This window comes from Chiloscyllium plagiosum, unplaced genomic scaffold, assembly GCF_037043375.1.
Source record: "Chiloscyllium plagiosum isolate Xiang-an unplaced genomic scaffold, Cpla_swu_hap1 HiC_scaffold_11, whole genome shotgun sequence".
Taxonomy (NCBI): Eukaryota; Metazoa; Chordata; class Chondrichthyes; order Orectolobiformes; family Hemiscylliidae; genus Chiloscyllium; species Chiloscyllium plagiosum.
Genome location: NW_028270149.1, coordinates 92,654,334 through 92,678,413, shown reverse-complemented (window position 1 = coordinate 92,678,413; position 24,080 = coordinate 92,654,334). Strand labels below are relative to the sequence as shown.

At 44.1% G+C, this 24,080-nt stretch overlaps 1 long non-coding RNA gene across 7 annotated transcripts in view; it reads right to left on the bottom strand.

The window, feature by feature from the left end:
* The window catches only part of LOC122547713 (uncharacterized), a 46,270-nt gene extending 28,284 nt beyond the window's left edge, over positions 1 to 17,986 (bottom strand). For 3 of the 7 annotated variants that reach the window (XR_015758708.1, XR_015758712.1, XR_015758709.1), the window contains exons 1-5: positions 17,942 to 17,986; positions 16,299 to 16,381; positions 13,503 to 13,594; positions 12,509 to 12,595; positions 8,660 to 8,764 (exon numbers count right to left, since the gene is read on the bottom strand). This is a non-coding gene — a long non-coding RNA (uncharacterized LOC122547713). The remainder of the gene's footprint in view (positions 1 to 8,659; positions 8,765 to 12,508; positions 12,596 to 13,502; positions 13,595 to 16,298; positions 16,382 to 17,941) is intronic. The other 4 variants (XR_015758711.1, XR_015758710.1, XR_015758713.1 and 1 more) reach the window with 2 other exon arrangements.
* Positions 17,987 to 24,080: the final 6,094 nt, after the last annotated feature.

Below are 24,080 nucleotides of genomic sequence, written 5' to 3'. Positions count from 1 at the left end.
GAAGCAGTGGAGAATGTAAATGATACATGGTCTGCATAGTGAGAGGATTCCACCACCACTGGCTGTTTACCCTCCAGCTCCACAATGTCCAATAACCTATCCATGCTATCGCGGATCCTGGCACCAGGGAGGTAACATACTATCCTGGATTCATGTCTGTGGCCACAGAAGTGCCTGTCTGTACCCCTGACTATTGAATCCCCGTCACTCTCTTTCCTCCTGTTCTTTGCAGAATCCGAAGCGGGATACAGTATCTGTTTGATAACGGGATGATCACTGGGAACTCCTGTATTTCCTTCCTGAGCCTTTTACTTGATCTGATAGTCATCCATTCACTTTCCTAACTCACTGAATGTGCTGTCCATAACATCCTCAGTATTGCAGATGAGCTACAGTAAGTCCACTCACAGCTTCAGATCTGAAAAGCAGTTTCCCAGTAACTGCAGATGGGCACACTTCCTGCACATATTGTCGCCAGGGACACTGGAAGCATCCCTTATTTCCCACATTGTACAAGAGGAGAACACCGTGGATCTGAGGTCTCCTGTAACAATGTCTCTCTAGATTCAGCTAGTTCTCCTATCGCGAGAACTTAAATGAGCTAGCAACCTTTCTTCACTTAAGCATGTCCATTATAATCTAAAGCCCCGACCTTTACTTAAGCTGACATGTTATACTTTAAAATCTGTTACAAAATATTCAGCAAGTATCTCATAAAAATTGGCTATTCCCATTGGGGCCATGTGAATTTCTGAATGGCCTGAACTAAACCTGAGTTTCAGCTTCACCTTCTCCCTGTCTCACCTCATTGTTTTCACCCAACTCCAAAACACACTCACTGAGCCAAGCAGCATTCTCAGTACAGCCCTGTCATTTTCAGTTGTCAGAATCTGAAACATTCCACCTGAAAAGATGCTGGAATTTTAGTCCATAGGAATTTTAATGGGTAGTTTGCAGAGAACTGAAAATAAGGAGTTTACAGGTTAACATTACGAAGTGGGTGATTGGGGACTAAATCTGACAGTTCCTGCAAAGAGATGAATTGCAATTTGGATAAATCTGTGCTCCCTTTCAGGGCAATATCTCCTTCGTCAGCTGCAGGGCCTAGAACAGAGCACACACCCAAAGGGTGATCCAGCCACAAATTTGTCCATCTCTCTGATTTTTGCTTTACAAAATTATTGAAGATATTTTCTCACAGACAGAACAGAAAAACCTTTCTGTTCCCACAGTTAAATGCCAATTATATTCAGGTCCTGATGTCTCTGCTGACTGTAAAAACCTGTTTTTGAGATCCCAGTCTCAATTAATATCCCATAAAATGAATTCACACAACAAAACTCACAGTCAGTGCAGGATGAATAGTAAAGACAAATATTTATCTTGCACCTAACCTACACGTCTCTGAAAACTATGGGCAATTTAGCTCCCAGTGCAATGGCAAAGGAGATAGGGGTTAAAGAGTGAATAATAGGTGGGGACAGAGCCCAAAGGAACATTTGGAAAGAAAAAGGACTGGATAGCGATCTGGCTGGGAGAGTGCATAGCTGTTAATGGAGGGAACAGGAACCGGTGTCTGGCAGCATCTCAGTGGATGCGATGGAAATGGTGGCTGATGTACGTTCTGCCGCAAAAAAGACCCTGAGCTTCCAGTTGCCTGCCACTTCAACACACAAGCATGTTCCCTGGCCAACATCCCTGTCTCATACTTACTGCAATGTTCCAGTGAAGCTTGATACAAACTGGCAGAACACTCCAGAACATAGCAAATGGCTCCGTATTTCAATTACAGCAATTTCCCCTCCCATGTGGTCAACAATACCCTCCACCGTATCTCCTCTACTTCCCACACCTCTGCCCTTGAACCCAACTCCTTCAACTGCAACAAGGATAGAATCCCCCAAGTCCTCACATTCCACCCAGGTACAACACATCATCCTCCACTATTTCCACCACCTACAATCAGACCCCATCAGAGATATATTTCCCTCCCCAGTCCTTTCAGCATTCCTCAGAGACCATTCTCTCTGTGACTGCCTTGTTAGATCCATGCTCCCCACCAACCCATCCTCTACTCCCAGCACCTTCGCTCGCCATTGCAAGAGGTGGAAAACCTGTGCCCACACCTTCCCCTCACCTCCATCCAAGACACCAAAGGATCCTTCCACATTCAGCAGAGATAGTTCTTACATTCAAACATTTCACCTATTGAGTCCTTTGCTCTCGATGTGGTCTCCTCTACAGTGGGGAGACAGGACGCCAATTTGCGGAATATTTCAGGGAACATTTCTGGGACAGATGTACCAACCAACTCCACTGCCCTGTGGCCGACAACTTCAACGGCCCCTCCCACTCCGCCAAGGACATGCAGATTCTGGGCTGCCTCCATCGCCAAATCGAGCCATCCGAAGCCTGGAGGAATAACACCTCATCGTCCGCCTTGGGACCCTTCAACCACACAGCATCAATGTTTCCTCATCTCCCCTCACCCCACCTTATCCTAGCTCCAACCCTCCAACTCGGCACTGGCCTCTTGAACTGACCCATCTGTCCATCTTCTTCCCCATTATCCACTCCATCCTCTCCCATCTGCATCTACCTATTGCCTTCCTAGCTCCCTTCCCCCCCCAACCCTACACACCCCCTCCTATTTATCTCTCAGCACTCTTTCCCACACCGCACATTCCTGATGAAGGGCATATACCTAAAATGTCGATTCTCCAGCTACTTGGATGCTGCCTGACCTGCTGTGCGTTTCCAGTGCCACATGTTAATGAAGCTGGAAGAACAAAACCTCATCACCGGGGACCCTTCAGCCCTTTGGCCTCAATATCAAATTCAATAATTTTAGATCCTGAACTCTCCCACGTCCTAGCATCCTAGCCCCCTACCCCACACACCAGGCCTTGTTATTATATAGCCTGCTATTTCACACTATCTGTGATTAGCCACTAACAGTCCCCATAAACAGCTATTCACCCTCCCCCAGCCAGATCGATATACACTCCTTTGTCCAATTTCTCCTCTCTCTCTCTTTGGGCTCTATTCCCAATCATTTACTCTTTAACCTATACCTTCTGCATATAAACCAACATTTTTTCCTCAGTCACATCAGTTCTGAGGAAGGTTCATAGGATCAGAAATGTTAACTCTGACTTGTCTTCACAGATGCTGCCAGACCTGCTGAGCTTTTCCAGCACTTTCTGGTTGTTGTTTATCATTTCCATCATCCACAGTTTTTTCTGGTTTTTATTTAGCGGGAGCTTGTAATTCATGTCAAGCAGCCTACATCGTGTGTTTATAAACTGCCCCAGTACCCACAAAATCCATTTTTCTCCCAGTCTATGCCACTCCCATCACACTCACTGAGTCCCCCCCTCACAGTGACACTGCGCCTGCACAGCTCATGGTCACGTGTTGGCCTGCTGGCCACACCCCTCATTCACTTATATTGGCTGGAGGATCACGCCAACTCTCCTATTGGTCTGCAGCTGCTGTCAATCACCTGGGCCCCATTGTGTCATGTTGGTGGGATCCTCCCATAAGTGTTGGAGGCTGAAGGGTGACCTCATTGAGTTTTATAAAACCATGAGGAGCATGAATAGGATAAATAGACAGGTCCAGAACGAGAGGGCATAGGTTTAAGTTGACAGGGAAAATATTTAAAAGGGAACTAAGGGGCAACTTCTGTCAATCAGAGGATGCTGCATGCATGGAATTTTCGGTCAGGACAAGTGGTGGAGCCTGGTACAATTACACCATCTGAAACGCATCTGAATGGGTATATGAATAGGAAGGGTATAGAGGGATATATGCCAAGTGCTGGCAAATAGGACTTGATTAGGTTAAGACATCTGGTCAGCATGGACGAGTTTGACCAAAGGGTCTGTTTCTGTGCAGTACATCTCTATGGCTCGATGGCTCTGCAGTGGGATGAGCTTCATCATTCACAGTGAATGGGGCATTATCACAGAGTATAGGGGCTGGGGGCTATTCAGCCCATTTGAGCTGTACTTTCTCCCTCTCAGATGCTGCAAATCTGTCCCAACTCCCCTCCCATCTGTCCATAGCCCTCCAAATCTTTCCTTAAAAAGTTGAATTCCAAATTTGTTTTGACAGTAACTGTTGAATCTGCATTCAGCTGTTGTTCAAACTGTTCCAGATGCTCAGAACTGACTCAGTAAAATAATCTTCACATTTTTACCTTGCATTATTTGCCAGTTACATGAATGCAGTTACTAAAAATTGTGACAAACTTTCTACTTTCCCTCTCTGTCAACTAAATATCCTGGAGACAAATCTGCTCCTGGTCGAAATCACGACAAGGGGAGGTTGAATAGGCTGGGGCTGTTTTCCCCGGAGTGTCGGAGGCTGAGGGGTGACCTCACAGAGGTACATAAAATCGTGAGCGGCATGGATAGGATAAATAAGATAAATAGACAAAGTCTCCTCCCTGGAGTGGGGGCTTCCAGAACTAGACGGCATAGGTTTAGGGTGGGAGGGGAAAGATATAAAAGAGACCTGAGGGGCAACGTTTACACGCAGAGGGTGGTACGTGTATGGAATGAGTTTCCAGAGGAAGTGGTGGAGGCTAGTACAATTGCAACATTTAAAAGGCATCTAGATACGTATATGAATAGGAAAGATTTGGAGGGATATGGGCCAGGTGCTGGAAGGTGGGATAGATTGGGCTGGAATATCTGGTTGGCATGGATGGGTTGGACCGAAGGGTCTGATTCTGTGCTGTACATCTCTGTGATCAATGACCTTTCAGCCATTTTTATTTAATCCAAATAGCTAGTTCTCCCCGTATTCTATGATGTTGAACTTGCTAACCAGTCTGTTGTTATGAGGAACATTGTGTCTTCCTGAAGACCAAGTTAACGATGTCCATGCACAAAGCCATGCTGATTCTCCCCAATTATTTGCCTTTCCAATTACATGCAAATCCTGTCCCTTAGAATCCCTTCCAACAACTTGCCTGCCACTGACTACAGGCTCACCGGTCTATAGTTCTCTGGCTTTTCCTTACCACCTTTCTCAAATAATGGCACACATCTTTCAGCACCTCACCTGTGGTTATTGATGACACAAATATCTCAGGGAGGGGCCCAACAATCACTTCTCTAGCTTCCCACAAATTTCTGGGATACATCTGATCTGGTCCCAGGGATTTATCCACCTTTATCCATTTTAAGACATTCAGGGTATCCTCCTCTGTAACATGGACACTTGCCAAGTTATCACTATTTATTTGTGCAAATTCTCTAGCTTCCATATCGTTTTTCAGTAAAAACCAATGTGTAATATTCATATAGAACCTTTCCAACCTCCTGCGGTTCCATAGTCAGTCTTGTTGATTTTTGAGGGTCCCTATTCTCTGCCTGGTACTCTTTGTCCTTAGTGTATTTCTAGAATCTCTTTGGATTCTCCTTAAACCTATTTCCCAAAGCCATCGCTTGTCCCCTTTTTGCCCTCCTGGTTTCCCTCAAGTATTCTCCTACTGTCTCTATACTCCTCCAGGGATCCAATCAAACCCAGCTGTCCGTACCTGCCATATCCCTCCTTCATTTTCTTGACCAGAGCCTCAATTTCTCTCGACAGGCAGCATTCTCTACGCCTCCCAGCCTTGCCCTTAACAGGAACCTACTGTCTGTGTACTCTCATTGTCTCATTTTTACAGGTCTATGGAGGCAATGGCAGATATGGACAGAGAATCAATCATTCTCAGTAAAGAGGAAGTGTTGGGAAAGGTAACAGCCTAAAGGTAAAAGGGGTGCCTGGCAGTGATGGAATGCATCCCAGGGACTAAAAGAGATGGCCGGGAAAATAGCAAATGTGTTCATGATAATTCACGAAAATTTGCTGGACTCTGGGACGTATCTGACAGATTGGAAAGCTGCAAATGTGATGCCACTATTTAAAAACAAAACACCTATTAGTTTAACTTCTGTAGTGGGGAAAATGCTTGAACCTCTCAAGGAAGTAGTAGCGAGTTATCTGGGCAGAAACTATCCCATTGAGCAGACACAGCATGGATTCATGAAAGGCAGCTCATGTTTAACGCATTTACTTGAACTATTTGAGGACATCACAAATGCGTTGGACAAGGGGGACCCGGTGGATGTGGTGTATCTGGATTTCCAGAAAGTAATCGACAAGTTGCCACATGAAAGGCTGCTGTATAAGATAAAGGCTGCACGGCGTTATGGGTAATGTATAAGCATGGATACAGGATGGGTTAACCAACAAAAAGTAAAGAATGGGGATAAACGGGTGTTTGGATTAGTGATGGCACTACAACTGTTTACAATTTACACAAACGTTTTGGAGTTGAGGACCAAGTGTACGGTGTCAGAGTTCAGATTTGATACAAAGATGAGGTAGAGCAATGTGTGCAGAGGCCACCGTAAGTCTGCACAGGGATACAGATAGGTTGAGTGAGTGGGTAAGGATCTGGCAGATGGAGGACAATGTTGGGAAATGTGGGGTCATCCACTTTGGTTGAACTAACAGCAAACTGGATGATGAAATGGTGAAAACTTGCAGCATGCTGCTGTACAGACGGAGCTGGGTGTCCTTGTGCATGAATCACAGGAAGTTGGTTTGCAGGTGCAGCAGGTAATTAAGGCATTGAACGGAATATTGTGCTTCCTTGCTAGAGGGATGGTTATGCTGCAGCTGTACAGGCCACACCTGGAGTACTGTGTACAGGTTTGATCTCCTTACTTCAGCAAGGATGTACTAGCACTGGAGGGGGTCTAGAGGAGGGTCACTAGTTTGGGCCTGGAGTTGAGAGGGTTGGTGTATGTGGAGAGATTGTGAAAACTGGTTCTATACTCATTGTAATTTAGAAGAATGGGAGGTTGGATGGGGTAAAAAAACAAAATTATGAAGGGAGTAAGTAAGATAGAAGCAGGGAGTTTATTTTCACCAGGGGTGGGTGAAACTAGAGAACATAGCGTCAAAATAAGGTGGAGAAGATTTAGGACTGAGTTCAGGAGTAACTTCTTCAGCTAAAGGGTTGTGAATCTGTGGAATTCCCTGCTGAGTGAAGCAGTTGAGCTATCAACTTTATTTGCCTTTAAGGCAAAAGGTAGATTTGTGAACAGGAAAGGAATTAAGGGTTATGGTGAGAGAGCAGGAATGTGGAGCTGAGGCCATGAAAAGATCAACCCTGATCTTATTGAATGGCAGAGCAGGTTTGAGGGGTCAGATGAAAATTTTGACCTTTGAAAAGTTAAGTTTCTAAATTGGACAATCTGGTCTATTATTTGCTGTAACTATTTTAAAACTAGTAGAATTATCAGAGTATCCCAGAATCCCAACAGTGTGGAATGAGACCATTCGGCCCATCACATCGATACTGACGCTCAGAGCCTCCTAACCTCCCCCTGCAATGTTGCATTTTCCAGGGCCACCCAACCTACACATCCCCGAACACTACAGGAAATTCAGCCTGGATAATCCAATCTACCCTGCACATCGTTGCACTGTGGGAGGAAACCAGAGAACCCAGATGAAATCCACGGCAGACAACCCCAATAAGGTGATCATCCCTTTCTTATTTCCCAGTTCCACCCAAATAACTTTCACTGGGCGTACTCCCATGAATATCCTCCCTAAGCACAAACATAATGCTATTCCTAATCAAAAACGCTACTCCCCCTCCTCTCTTGGCCCCGTTTCTATTCTTCCTATAGCATCTATACTCTGAAACATTAAGCTGCCAGTCCTATCCATCCCTGAGCCACGTTTCTGTAATACCCATAATATCCCAGTGCCATGTTCAAAACCATACCCTAAGCCCATCTGCCTTCCCTGTCAGGCCCCTTGCATTGAAATAAATGCAGTGTAACTACTCAGTCTGACCTCATTCTCTGCTTTGCCCTTGCCTGCCTTGACTATTTGATCTCAGAACTGTACCAGCCTCAGACATACCTCTTTTCTCACTATATATTTGCAATCACACCCACTCCCTCACTGGTTTAATGACTCCTGAGTAGCATTAACAAATCTCCCTGCCCAGATATTAGACACCTTCCAAATCAGGTACAATCCATCCTTCTTATGCAGGTCAACTCTACTCCAGAGGAGATCACAATGATCCAAAAAATGTGAATCCTTTTCCCCTGCACCAGCTCCTTAGCCACTCATTGAGCACCTCCTCCTTTGTAATATGGACATTTTTCAAGATGTCACCATTTATTTCCCCACATTCTATATCGCCCATGTACTTCTTCACAGTAAACACTGATGCAAAGTACTTGTTTCCCTATCTCGCCCATTGCCTGAAGCCCCACACAAAGACTGCCTTGCTGATCTCTATTTTCTCCTAGTTAGCCTTTTGTTCTTAATGTATTTATAAAAGCCCTTTGGATTATCCTTAACCCTATTCGCCAAAGCTATCTCACGTCCCCTTTTTGCCTCCTGATTTCCCACTTAATTATACTCCTACTGCCTTTATACTTGAAGGACTTTTGGATTGGAATAAATGCAAAATATTACATCCTGACAAAACAAACGAGGGTAGGACTTACACGCAATAAAAGTAGGGCCTTGAGTAGTGATATGGGAACGAAGAGACAGAGGGCTTCACGTCTTGGAAGTTTGTGTTACATGTAGACAGGATGGTTAAGAAGGTGCTAAGCACACTTACCTTCATTGTTCAGACCTTTGAGTACAGGAGTTGGGACGTTATGTTGAGGATGTACAGGACGTTGGGGAGGCCTCTTCTGGAATACTCTGTCCAGTTCTGGTTGTGCTGTTACAGGAAGGATATTATTAAATTGGAGCAGGTTCAGGAGAGATTTATCAGCATGTTGCCATGAATGGAGGGATTGTGTTCTAAGGAGAGGCTGGATAGGCTGGGAATCTTTTTCACTGGCGTGCACAAGGTTGAGGGGTGACCTTATTAGAGGTTTATAAAATCAGAAAAAGAGTGTAGATAAAGTGAATAGCCGGGGGAGAGGGGGATTCAAAACTCGGGTGCATTCATTTTGAGAAGAAATGAGAAAGGTTTGAGAAAAGACATTAGGGTTTTAAAAAAAAAATATACGTGTGGAATGAATTTCCAGAGGAAGTGGTAGCTGTGAATACAATTACAATATTTAAAATACATTCAGATAAGTACATAAATAGAAAATATTTGGATGGATGTGGACCAAGCGGAGGCAGGTACAATTAGTTCAGTTTGGAATTATGGTTGGCATGGACTGGTTGGACCACAGGGCCTGTTTCCTTGCTGTATACCATTATGACTCTAACCCTTACTAACTCTAAATTCCTCCATCCTCAACTCTCCCGACCACTATCACCTCATCCAGCCTCACAACTCTTCCTTATTTATATAATTCCTCACCAGCCACAGAACGCTCCCTATCTCATGTCCTCCAGTTTCTCAAATCTCTGCGATATGTGCCTTTCTTTAGTTTCAGCCTTGAGGATGCCCTCATTCACTCCGATTGGTTGGAAGACAAACTGGTACGACCTGGTCCTCTAGTACTGCCCTCTGCCCCCTATTGGCCTACGCTGACATCAATCACACGAGACCCATTGTGAGGTGAGTGGTGGGATCCTCCCTCTATCTGCCATGGGATGAGGTTCATCATTCAGTGAATGGTGCAGTATCACAGAGCACAGGGGCTGGGGGCTATTCAGCCCGTTGGGACTGTACTCTCTCCCTCTGGAGATGCTGCACATCTGTCCCAATTCCCTTCCCATTTGCCCATAGCCCCCCAAATCTTCCCCTAAAAAGTAAAATTCCAAATCTGTTTATGAATAACTGCTGAGTCTGTGTCCAGCTGCCAATTAGACTGTTCCAGATGCTCAGACCTTACTGAATAAAATAATGTTCACATGTTCACATATTATTTGCCAATTACCTGAAAATAGTTACTAAAATTGTGACATTGTTAACAATTCCCTTCTCTCTGCAAATTAAATATCCTAGACACAAATTTGCAGCTGGTCAAACTCACTGCTTAACCTTCTCAGCTATAAATACAATTATCTGTGCTTCTGCTAGCTCTCTACAAAAGAGGAACACATCTTATTTTCATTTATTCGTGTCATAGAGATGTACAGCACAGAAACAGACCTTTGGTCCAATTTGTCCATGCCAACTAGGAATCCTAAACTAATGGAATCCTATTCCCAGCTATTGATCCGTATCCCTCGAAAGCCTTCCTATTCATGTACCCAATCAGATGCCTTTCAAATGTTGTAATTGTATCAGCCTCCACTACTTCATCTGGCAGCTCATCCAATACACACACCACACACAGCTTGAAAGCTTTGCTCCTCAGATCCCTTTTAAATCTTTGCTCTCTTGACTTAAGCCCATGTGATCTTGTTTTGGAACCACCTAACCTGGGGGGAAAAGACCCTGGCTGTTCACCTTATCCATGCCCCTCATGATTTTACAAATCTACATGAAGTCACCTCTCAGTCTTTGACTCTCCAGGGAAATTACCTCCAGCCTCTCCCTGTAGCCCAAATCCTCCAACCCTGGCAAAGTCTTTGTCAATCTTGTCTGAACTCTTTCAAGATTCAGAACATCCTTCCCAGAACAGGGATTTTGAACTTAAAACAGAATTCCTGAAGTGGCTTAATCAATGTCCTGTCCAGCCACAATATGATGCCCCAGCTTCTGTATTCAATGCATCGACCAATAAATATAAGCATACCAAACACCACCTTCACTAGTCTGCCTATCTGCGACTCTACTTTCAACGAACAATGAATCTGAACCCCATGGTCTCTTTGTTCAGCAACACTCCGAAGGACTTTACCATTAAGTGTATAAGTCCTGCCCTGATTTGCCTTTCCAAAATGCAGCACCTCGCATTTGTCTAAATTGAACTCCATCTGCCATTCTTTGCTCCAATGGCCCATCTGATCAAGATCCTGTTGTATTCTGAACTAACCTTCTTCGCTGTCCACTACACCTCCAATTTTGGTGACTTCTGTAAACCCACTGACTATATCTCATATATTTACATCCACGTCATTTTTTTGAGAACCGAATATCCATTCCTGCAGCACACTGCTGCTCACAGGCCTCCAGTCCGCAAAGCAACCCTCCATCACCACCCTCTGCCTCCTACCTTCAAGCCAGTTTTGTATCCAAATGGCTAGTTCTCCCAACATTCCATGTTATCTAACCTTGCTAACCAGTCTGCTTTGTGGAACATCGTTCAGTGTCCATATAGACAACGTCCACAGTCTGTCTTCATCAATCATCTTTGTCACATCTTCAAGAAAACTCAATCAAGTTAGAAAGAGAGAATTACTCACACAAAGTCATGTTGACTATCCTTAATCTTTCCTGGTCTTTCCAAATACATGTAAATCCTATCCCTCAGAATCCCTTCCAACAACTTGCCTACCACTGACCTCAGGCTGCCTGTTCTCTTGTTCCCTGGCCTTTCCTTACCACCTTTTTAAAATAACAACACCTGTCTTCCAGCACCTCACCTGTCACAAACGATGATATAAATACCTCAGGGAGGGGCACTGCTTTCCTAGCTTTCCACAAATTTCTGGGATACACCTGATCAGGACCCAGAGATTTATCCACCTTGATGCCATTTAAGACATCCAGTACCACCTCCTCTGTAACATGGACACTTTTCAAGTTATCACTGTTGTTAACTATCAAGTTCTCCAAACTCTCCAGAAAAGAGTAGCATAATATCTCTCCCACCTCCTGTTGTTCCACAGATGGCCTTCTTGATCTTTAAGAAGTTGTATTCTTTGTCTGTTTTTTCTTTTATCCTTGATATATTTGTAGAATCGCTTTGGATTCTACTTAAACCATTTCCTAGAGATATTTCATGTTCCCTTTTTGCTCATCTGATTTCCCTTGAATATATTCCTGTAAAAACATGAACCTGTACTCCCAATTCCTCCGCCTCTGCCATATCTGCTCCCAGGAGAAGCAATTCTACTCCAGTACATCCCAGAAAGGATTCCTATTTCAAGGACTGCATTTCCCTCCCACGTGATCAACAATGCCCTCCAATGCATATCCTCCACTTCCCGTACCTCCACCTTCCCCCCACCCCTCCAACCACAATAAGAATATAATCCACCGGTCCTCACCTGCCACCCCACGAATCACCAGATACAGCGCATTAACATTTGCAATTTCCGCTACCTACAGTCAGACCCCACCACCAGGGATATATTTCCCTCCCCAGCCCTTTCTACGTTCCACAGAGACCATGGGATATTTGGTGCTGATGTGATGCCCCACTGATACCTCAGTCACTCACCCTGCCCAATGGTCTAGTGATACTATCGCTAGATGGATAATCCAGACACCCAGATAACGTTCTGGGGCCTAGAGTTTGGATCCAGTCACAGCAGACAGTGGAATGTGAATTCAATAAAAATTTGGAAGTAAGAATCTATTAAAGACCATGAATCCATTGTTGATTGTTGCAAAAAAAAAAACCCATGAGATTCACTAATATCCTTCAAGGAAGGAATCTGCCATCCTTACCTGGTCTGACCTACATGTGACTCCAGACCCACAGCAACGTGGTTGAATCTTAACTGCCCTTGAGGCCCAGCCAGTGACACCCTCATCCTGTGAATTAATTAAAAAAGGTCAAGTCTTGTATACAATCATACTATTCTTACAGATAAGTGATCTGTTAGTAAATTTGCTTCTCAATTCCCGGCTGACTATGTATTTCTCAGTTCCATCTGTACAACTTGCCTGGATGTACTTCCAGGAATATCCTCCTGAAGCCCAGCCATAATGTTATCCCTCATCAAAACCACCTCACCCCCCTGCTCTGTTGCCCCCTTTCTATCCTTGCTATAGCATCTATACCTTGGAACATTAAGCTGCTGGTCCTAACCATTCCTAAGTCATGCCTCTGTAATTGCTGTAATATCCCAGTGCCATGTTCAAAACCATACCCTGAGCTCCTCTGCCCGACCTATCGGGCCTCCTGCATTGAAATAAATGCAGTGTAACTGCTCAGTCCTACCTCATTCTGTGCCTTGCCCTTGCCTGCCTTGACTGTTTGATGCCTGAACTGTACCAGCCTCAGACTTGGCTCTTTCCTCACTCTCTCTCTTTGAGTTTACCTCCATTCCTTCACTGGTTTAATGCCTCCTGAATAGCACTAGCAACTCTTCCCTTTCAGTGCAGGTACAATCCATCCTTCTGATGGAGGTCAATTCTACCCCACAAGAGATTCGAATGATCCAACAATGTGAACTCTTCTATTCCTATGTCATTGATACCAATAAACAACAGCCTCCCTTCAAAATGGTTATTCTGCCCTTTAAGAATATTCTGCTCCCTCTCTAAAGCATCGTTATACAAAAATTACACATTCGAATAATAAACCTTACACTCATCAGGTCATTATAAAAGGATTACATAACACATGATGGTTTGGGGAGACCTTTTGAGAGAATGTGATGATTCAAAGGAGAATTTTTAAGCAGCAAATGGGATTGATCTGGAACGCAATACTCACAATGCGAATATCCAGGTCCTGATGTACTGAGTAATTCAGAGTTTGGCAGAACATTTACTGAGATTACCATCTGAATGTCCACCTGTAATATCCTGTAATACAAGTTTATAAAATCCGTCACTCTCAGTTCAAGTTAGAAACCCACACCATCCCCTCATCCTGGCGCAGGATTACTGTACATAGTTACAACAGGTCATCAGGAAGGGGAATGGAATGTTTTGTTTAGAGGGTTTTCAGTATGAGAGTTTGGAGTATATACCGGAGAGTAACGTGAGGAAGTGGTGGTGAGACCACCATATCTGGAGTAAAGTGAGCAGTTTTGGTCCCTTTAGATAAGTTGAAACTTTATTGCTGGAACAGCACAGCAGGTCAGGCAGCATCCAGGGAACAGGAGATTCGACGTTTCGGGCACAGGCCCTTCTTCAGGAATGAAGACAATCGCCAACAGATTGGCGACCTCCGCGGCTATGGGGAAGAACTCTGTCTCCGTGGTCGCCGCAGCTACTTCCGCCCCCAGTGACGTCAGCAACCTACATTTGGACCACATCGCCGCATGTGTCTCCGCCCCCCCGGCGCGTTCCGTCACCACGCCTAACCCCGCCCCCCCGCTGCGTTCCGTCACCGCGCCTAACTCTGCCCCCACGCCGCGTTCCGCCACCACGCCTAACTCCGCCCCCCGGCCGAGTTCCGTCACCGCGCCTAACCCCGCCCCCCCCGCCGGTCTCCATCACCATGTCCAACTCCGCCCCCACGCCGACCTCTGTCCCCGCCCCCAGGCCTAACCCCGCCCCCACATCCAGCTCCAGTCCCACACCAGGTCCTAGCTCCCCGCACTGCCGTGTGTTCACCATCCCTCCAGACTTGACCCTCTCCGAGGATGAAAGATCAGTCCTCAGCAGAGGTCTCACCTTCGTTCCCACACGTTCTCGGGTCAATGAATTCAATACACGGAGTGACATCGAACACTTCTTCCGCCGCCTTCGCGCCTTCTTCTTCAATCAAGACTCTCGCCTACCCTCTGACGACCCCTTCTCCCACCTCCAACACACCCCGTCCACCTGGACACCCCGTGCTGGCCTCCTACCTGCCCTCGACCTCTTCATAGCAAACTGCCGCCGCGATATTAACCGCTACCTGAACTCCCACACCCCTCCCACCCACTCCAACCTCTCACCCTTTCCTGAAGAAGGGCCTGTGCCCGAAACGTCGAATCTCCTGTTCCCTGGATGCTGCCTGACCTGCTGTGCTGTTCCAGCAATAAAGTTTCAACTTTGATCTCCAGCATCTGCAGACCTCACTTTCTCCTCCCTTTAGATAAGGAAATGTGTCACTTTATTGGAGGCATTTCAGGGAAGATTCACTAGTAGAAAGTGCGGACTGCAGATGCTGGAGATCAGAGCTGAAAAATGTGTTGCTGGAAAAGCGCAGCAGGTCAGGCAGCATCCAAGCAGTAGGAGAATCAAAGTTTTGGGCATAAGCTGAAGAAGGGCTTATGCCCGAAACATTGATTCTCCTGCTCCTTGGATGCTGCCTGATCTGCTGTGCTTTTCCAGCAGGGAAGATTCACTGGGATGATCCCTGGTTTGGAGGGATTATCTTTTAAATAAAGGCTGAACAGGTTGGGACCCTACTCAATGGATTTTGGAGAAAGAGAGGTGATCTCGTTGAGATATATAGGATTCTTAAGGGGTTTGACAGGATAAATAGTGAGTGGATGTTTCTGAGTGTAAATACTGAAAAGGGAGTCTGGAACCAGATTCTGGGTCAGTTGTGGAATCAAGGGCTCTGCTTCAGATTCGTCAAGTTTAAGGCGACACAGAGGCGGGTAAGGGGTTTCAGTAGCAATGGAGCTGGGGTGAGGTGGAGACAAACAATGTTTAAGAGATTGGAATTCCTGGTGTTTGTGATTGTGTAGATGCCTGATCAGAAGGTCACCTTGGGGTCAGATATAACAGCAATATTGTGAAGAACGTATTTCTGCCTCAGACAGTTACCAGGGAGAGGGAGAGGCTCAGCAGTAAGAGAAAGGAATTTGGAACAACAACTGAAGGCAATGGGTTTAACCGTTACAATGTTTCATTGGAGGAAACTGCAGCTAATCGAGTAGTGGGAATGTGATAAGCAGTTTGGTAACTGAGTAACAGTGGAACAATGGAGAGGGATGGTGGGGAGGGATGGTGGGGAGGGAGAGCTGGGCAGTGTCAGTGTACATGTCAAACCTAACATGGTGCTTTTTCACAATGTCAACTCCTGGCAGTATGTAGGTGAGATACAGGAGAGAGCAAGGATAGATACTGGAGGGACACCAAATGCAAGGAATTCAGAAAGGAAAGAGAGAGTGGAAATGGAGCAGGATTTTCCAAAAACCGTGAGGTCAAAAGGAAGTTTTTCAAAGAAGGGGAGAGAAGGGCACAACCAGAAAAGACAGACAGACAGAACAAGGAACAATATCTGTGAATCAGTGAGGAGGAGGAGGAGACAGAGTGTTGGAAAGTCTGTGGTTTAGCAAGCTTTGGGTAAATTGTAAAGAGGAACTCTGATAAGGCTTAACAAGAGACTGGAGAAAGATGTAGGTTTAGGACAAAAACCAGGAACACCACGTGAGGCAGTTTGGCTCAGTAGGCTAGTGGGAGGGAGGGAAGCAACAGATCGGATTATCTCAGTCATGGTGACAGAGAAACTCCATGTGCTCCTCACTCATGTTATTGGAGGGGAGGATGGAGGAGACAGGATGATGGACAGTGTTTTACAAGAAACAAATCCAGGGTTAGTGATATTTAAAATGAGTGAACAAACCTGATGTATTTAGCTTTTATCCAGAATATTAAAACAAACGACTGAAGTCCTGGTTCGAATCCCATCTTGGCAGATGGTAGAATCTGAATTCACGAAAAAAATAACTGGAATTAGGAATCTCCTGATTTCCATGAAACCATTGTCAATGGTAAAATAAAATCCTGCCAACCTGACAGCAGCCCAGCCAGCTACTCACTGTACTAATCACTGCAAAGTCTCAACACAGGAATGAAACTGGATGGACCATGTGGCATCTAACAAGGCACCAGAAATTACAACCACAGAATCATCCCTCTCGATGGTGCAACGTCCTCCTCACTAACATCTAGTTTTTGGTGCCAAAATGTGGAGAGCTGTACCTCAGACTAGACAAGAAGCAGCCTGACATAGTCATATTCACGGAATCATCCCTGATAGACAATGACCAGACACCACCATCACCATCCTAGCTTTTGAGAGTGTGGTGATGGAAAAGCACAACAGGTCAGGCAGCATCAGAGGAGCAGGAGAATCGACGTTTTGAGCCTCAGCCCTTCATCAGTCTGATCTGGTGTGCTTTTCCAGCACCACACTCTCGACTCTGACCTCCAGCATCTGCAGTCTTCAATTTCTCCTAAAATCTCTGTGTATGTCCTGTCCCACCGGCAGGACAGACCAGACAGAGGTGGTGGCACAGTGGTGTACAGACAGGGAGGATTCGCCCTGGGAGTCTCATGGCTCCTGCTGATTACCATGTACCGTCCTCCCTTGGCTGATGAACCAGTTCTCCTTCATGTTGAACAACATTTGGAGGAAGCACTGAGGCAACAAAATGGTGTCAAACGTACTCTGGGTACAGGATTTCAATGTCCAGAATCGAGACTAGCTCTGCAACAGAATTACTGACTGAGCTGGCCAGGTCCTAAAGGACATAGCTGCTCAACTGAGTCTGCAGCGGGTGGTGAGGGAACCAACAAGAGGGAAAAAAACATACTTGATCTCATTGTTATGAATTGACCAGCTGCAGATACATCTGGCCATGACAGTATCTGTAAGAACGACCATCACACGTTCCTTTTGGAGACAATGCCTTGCCTTAAAGTTGAGAAAACCTCCACTGTGTTGAGTGGCACTATCACTGTTCTAAATGGGACAGACTTCAAAGAGATGTAGGATCTCAAACAGGGTATCTATGAGGTACTGTGGGACATCAACAGCAGAACTGTACTCCAGCACAATCTGTAATCTCATGGGGTTGTAAATCCTGCTCTCACCCATCACAATGGACAGTAAAGGAGGGCATGCCATGAGCAGCACGAGGCAGACCTAAAAATGAAGTGCTAATCTGGTGAAGCTATCAAACAGTATTGGCTGCTATGATCCCAAAGACTCTATACTAGAGAAAGGCTGCACATGCGCCTGGCTGCACCTTGCCCCCTACAAAGATGGCGGTTCCGCACGTGTCCAGTGAATCGTTGTCCCGAATAAAGATGTCGGCGCTCACTCAGGCCTGCAGCCGCGCTGAGGCCATTCCTCATTTAATGCAAACACGGGACTGGGACGTTCAAATTTGTGTTTTCCGACGTGCACAATTTGTTTGTAAAACCTCTCCGCTCATACCAACACAGTTTTTCTACCGCTTCCCTGTTTATTTCTTTCCTTACCGTATCCTTTCTCTCCATAACTTCCCGAACATTCATTACAGCGACTCTGCACCGCGCGCGAGGGTGATCACATGGTTTAGTTTAGCTCCGCCCTTCATTCACTTTGATTGGTTGGAGGACCAAAATCCAACTCGGTCACCCAGCTCCGTCCACTGTCCTTTCATTGGTCCGGTCTGACATCAATCACCCGAATTCCCTTTGTTTGCGAGAACATGCGCAGTTTGTCCTGCTTTAGCTGATATGTTGGGTAATGTGATGGGAGAGTTTGCTGAGTGTAGGAATTCCCTTTATGTGAGATCTGCAGTAGATTTCCTTTATTCATGGAGGGAATTGCCTTCCTACTCATGACTGAATAGCTGTGATTGATGAATCAATGCCACCTGAACCAGTACATAAACACCACTTTTTCACTCCTTTTCACAACATCTGAGATCTTTAGCACATTGTATCACGCTTTTATTTGGAAACAAAAAAACATGAAATGGAGCCTCAAGGAATCGGAGCAGGAGGAGGGCATTCATCGCCTTCAGCTTGTTCCCCATTCTAAGAGATCATGGCTGGGCCAACCCAGACCTCAACACCTCTTATGCTTGATCCGCATAGCCCTCAACTGCTCAATATTTCAAAAATCTATCTGTCCTCTTTTAAAATAATTTGAGATAGAATCATAGATTCCCTACTGTGTAGAAACAGGCCCTTCAGCCCAACAAGCCAGAACAACCCTCCGAAGAGTAACCCAACCATTCCCTCCCACATTTAACTTTCACAATTGTTTGGGTGCGGAAATTCTAGCCATTCACTGAGAGAAAAAGTTATTTACTTTTTCTAAAATGAATGTTCCCTTATGTAATGTCCCCTGGTTTGAGACTTCACTGGTGCTAGAAGATCTAGTCAACATCTACTCTGTCAAGCTCCTCAGAATCTTGTTTCCATAAGATCACTCCTGCATATCTATTCTTGATAGTTCAACCCTTTCGTCCTCGAAGCACCTAATTGAATCTTTTTTGAATGGTCTCCGATGTTGGTTTATCCTTTATTAAATATGGGAGCTAACACTGTATACAGCACTCCAAGTGAGGACTCAGCAACAGCCAGTGTGGTAAACCAATCCTCAATCCATGCTAATACATTACGCCGATACCATGAGCTAATTAACTGAGCAATTAACTTTTATGTAGCGCTTTACATTTACATTTTTAATATCCAAATACAGAACATCATTGGATTGCCCTTTGTCAGCCCTGCTTGTTATCTCCTCAATAAACTGTAGCAAATTTGTCAAATATAGTTTCTCTTTCACAAAACCCAGTCTACCATGTTTAATGATAAGCTTTTCTAAATGTCCTGCAATTTCTTACTTTAATATTTGACTCTGAAGATTCTTTCAGTAGATTTGCTAAGTATGATTCCCCTCTCTTAAATCCATGCGGACTCTGTCCAATCCTGTCACTGTTCAGTAAGAAACTTGACTGTACTCTAATGTAGTTAGTAAATGTATCTATATTTATTTTTAAAAATCGATTACTTATCAATGCTGGACCCATGCAATATCAATAAATTAGTGACTCTGAATTTGGGTTATAATTTTTTTTCTGTTAATTCCTTTACGTATTGTGTTATGCAGACAGCACCAAGCGATCACTCTTAATTGTGAGTAACTTTGAAAATAATATATTTTAAAAATGATATCCCAAAATGCTGCCTCATTATTGTGCAAGGAGGATTTTGCATTCAATAGTTTGCAGATAAAATTGAACAGATGTTTGCTGCAATTTAGCCAGACTGCAGGTTACTCCAAAGTGGCAACTCTGCTCTCAAATTCTTACTTGACACTGCCCAAGGCGATACTGATGGGACTTCACTTTGCCATTCTTGTTCACCAGCTTTATTTCCAGGTTTAATCCTATAATCATTCTAGAACTTGTAATTTTAGACACCTTATCTTTTAGGTACATATGTAAATATCATACTGAAATGTTGCACTGAATGGTACCAAATCTGAAATTAGTCTCTAAGCTGATAGTAGCGTGCTTCGACCCTTCTACGTATGTGTTGGCATAAGTCTATGCCAGTTATTTTTCTGAAGCCTGTGATTGCTGATGAAGGGCTTATGCCCGAACCATCGACTCTCCTGCTTCTCGGATGCTGCTCGACTTGTGCTTTTCCAGCATGACACTTTTCGACTCTGATGTCCAGCTTCTTTGGTCGTCACTTTCTCCTTTGAGTAGATTAAACCAAGAATAATTTTTGTTGATCAAAGTGCAATAGGAACCAATTCATGAAATTCAGACATTTACCTTAACTATGTGAAGGCTAAGACATTACTAAATTATTGTCAGGAATTGAAACTGTGCTGACAAACTTGTGCAGTAACACCTTTAGAGTGTTCCCAGATATCGCGCAGCTGCAGTATTTTGTTTTGCACTCAGCTATATGTTGTTCTCACTTGTTTCTTTGTGAAAGATTACAAAATTAACTTGGATGAATGAACTTATGATTTCTTTAACCAATGTTAGAGAAAACAATGTCAGTATTTCAAGTGCTGATAAAGTAAAATAAACTGATAATCAGTAGAAAGGGTTTAAGATGGATATGGAACAAATGCTGGAACAAATGCTGGGATTAGATTAATTTTGGACATCTGGTCAGCATGGGCAAGTTGGACTGAAGAGTCTGATTGTGTGTTGTACAACTGTGACTTCATTCTCTCAATTATTTGGGCGGCACGGTGGCACAGTGGTTAGCACTGCTGCCTCACGGCGCCGGAGACCCGGGTTCAATTCCCGCCTCAGGCAACTGACTGTGTGGAGTTTGCACGTTCTCCCCGTGTCTGCGTGGGTTTCCTCCGGGTGCTCCGGTTTCCTCCCACAGTCCAAAGATGTGCAGGTCAGGTGAATTGGCCATGCTAAATTGCCCGTAGTGTTAGGTGAAGGGGTAAATGTATGTAGGGGTATGGGTGGGTTGCGCTTCGGCGGGTCGGTGTGGACTTGTTGGGCCGAAGGGCCTGTTTCCACACTGTAAGTAATCTAATCTAATCTAATCTAATCTATTCAAGAAGTTGAATACTTCGAGGAGGAAAAGGAGAATTTATGCAGAGAATGCACTTGCAATGATGATTGAGGTATATCAAACTCACATTATTTCATGACCTTTTCCTCTGGGTTCTTCAATGAACAAACTTGTTTTGTTCTCGGAATAACTATGTATCATGTGATTTGTTTTGCACAAAATATTTTGTTAGGATCTCGTGAACTATTAAGAAGTGTTCATTTTTAAAATTTAGGCAGCGTGATTATTAAGCAAGAAAATGTTAGTGTTTTACTCCCACTGAATCATTGCTCTATAAAAGCTGACAAGCTTTTTATCTTTTCTGGGCACTGAATATATGGAAATCAATTCTGAAGGAAAAAATCCTCGTCGGTAATGTTCCCACATATGGGGAGTAATTGCTCTGGTCACTCTTCAGGCTATAGAGGCTCGGAAAGAAATGAGTTGGCTAAAGTTAGTCCATCCAAATGATGTTGCCAAGCTCATTGGTAAACTTGCAAGATCTATTGAAGAAACACGTGTTTCAGAGTGTATGCAATAAACCTGAACATTGTTATTTTTTCACAGAGCTTGGGACCCGACTGGAGCAGCAATGAAGCTCGTATTGTTTTTTAAATTTCCGAGCTTGCCAAATTATTGTTGGTAAATGCAGGTGACTTTATCAAAGCACATTTCACACTCCCCAGCCAGGAATTTGGTCCCAATTCTGTCAGTCCATCCATTCCTATGGATCATAGGTATTTTAAATGTGAGCACTCCATTTAACTATTTGAATCGAATACTTCTGTGGTTAAGTTCTCTTGCATTCTTAATTTCAAATTAATCAATGTGATTTTTTTTGTCCCCCCTGAATTTGCCAAGCACGGGGCAGTTCTGGAATATTCCAAATATTTACAATAGATGCATTCACACTATTGAAGGCAACTTGGCAGATTTGAATACCATTCAGGTAGTCAACAACAATACATAAGTAACTTTATGAATTGCTTACTGTACACCAACAACACAAGCCAAATATTAGTGAAACCACAGATTGTTTCCCATGGATTCCCAAATCTAAACAGTGCTTTCCAGATATGCTCACTATCACCATCTGGGAGCAGTCTCCCAAAGTGCTCCCAGAATTTAGAAAGCGCATTCACTGCCCTCCAAAGCTAAATCTGCTGTCACAGGCTTCACTCGTATTGCATACAATGACATTTATTGTCCGGTTCTTTAATGTGACAAATGATTTTACAAACAATTTATAAAATACTTTAAATCCTGAAGAAATGTGATGTTAGCCTTTGTAGAAGTGAATAGAAAGTGTGATGTTTGTTTGACCTTTGGCTCTATGTATCAGATTGAACTGAACCTTTAGCAAGATGTGGGATGTTTCCCACACACTTTGTTTAAAAAAGCAAAGATTATGCTCTGAGATTTAAATGTTCAATCAGGTTTAATAAAAACCTTTCCAAAAATTGAGTTTGACTTCAGCTCCTGTAAAGAGACATGCTCTTGGCCTTCAATTTTGTGACATGTGATCATTCTTTGGTAAAGGTGGCTGTGTGCAACACTGCAGGATGTTGTGCTGAAGTGCCTCATTGGGTGGGTGAGCTTTATTACTGGTATAACTTGGCTAATTTTGAGATGGAATACTACTTTGAGTTAAATCTTGTTTTTAAACTGAGATGTGCTTGTGTAACTCAAGTGTGGAAACTATGCTCATGTTTGCAATGAACCTTTCACTTTTGGAGATTAGTATTTTTCCGATCTGTTTTGTAAATAAAGTTCACTATAGAAAGCATAGTGCTGGAGAACCACAGGTCCAGCAGCATCTCTAAGGGGGAAAAACATTGTAAGTTCCAAGTCCAGTGACCTTTTGTCCATTCAGACAAAAACTTGAAATGTAACAATTTTTGTTCTCCTCACCGATGCCCTCAGAACTGCTGAGTTTCTCCAGCACTTTGTTTCTGGGTTCAGATCTCCAGCACCTACAGTTAATGTTTTGTTATCGATCCTATGATTTGACTTGGGGAGCGAGAGGCAGCAACTGTGATCAACGAGGATAAAACTCCCCAACCACGGAAAATAAACCGGTTTTTTATACTTTGCAAAACACGACTGGAAATAAGAAATGAAATTAAGCTAAGTACGAGAAGGCATATCACCTGCCTTGTCTCAAACTTAGTACTCATCTTTGAGAACTAATCTGTCAGAATTGTGTTTGCTCGCTTCCTTTGAGATCACAGTCCACAAATGGCCCAGTTCCAATCCCTGGGCTGGGCCCAGTTACCACATTGCAGTGGGGTGGGGAGCTTTGTGTCAGCCTGAAGTTTTTGTCAATAACAACATTGCAGGTTGAAGTTGACGGTTTTGACGAATATTGCATCATCAAACTGGAGGAAATCCTTCCGAATGTATTGATTAACTGGACTGAGCCTCTTTACATGCAGCCCTGTTAGTCGTGCTGTAATATTCTATGTTAAGAATCACACACCGCCAGGTTATAATCCATCAGGTTTAACTGGAAGCACACTAGCTTTCGGAGCGCCGCTCCTTCATCAGGTGTTTGTGGAGGGCAAAATTCTAAGGCACAGAATTTATAGCAAACATTGATAGTGTGATGTAACTGAAATTATCCATTGAAAAATACCTTGATTTTCTGTTGAGCCTTTCATCTGCTCGAATACCATGATAGTTTCACTTCTTTCATGTGTAAATCACAAAGCCTTATTTTAAAAGTTGCATTCCTGACAGTGGCCCACCAAATCACTCATTGTATTAATCACTGCACAGTCTCAACAAAGGAATGAAACTGGATGGACCACATTACATCTACCAATGCACTGGAAAATGCAACAACACAATCAGCCCTCTTGACCCTGCAACTTCTGTCTCACTGTGGGCCAACAGCAGTAGCAGAACTGTACTCCAGCCCAATCTGAAATCTCATGGCCTGGTATATCTCCCATTCAACCATTAACATCAAGCCAGGGGATCAACTCTAGTTCAATGGAGAGTTCCGCAGGGCATGCCAGGAGCAATACCAGGCATACTTAAAAATGTGGTGCCAACCTGGTGAAGCTACAGTGCAAGCAACACCAAATAG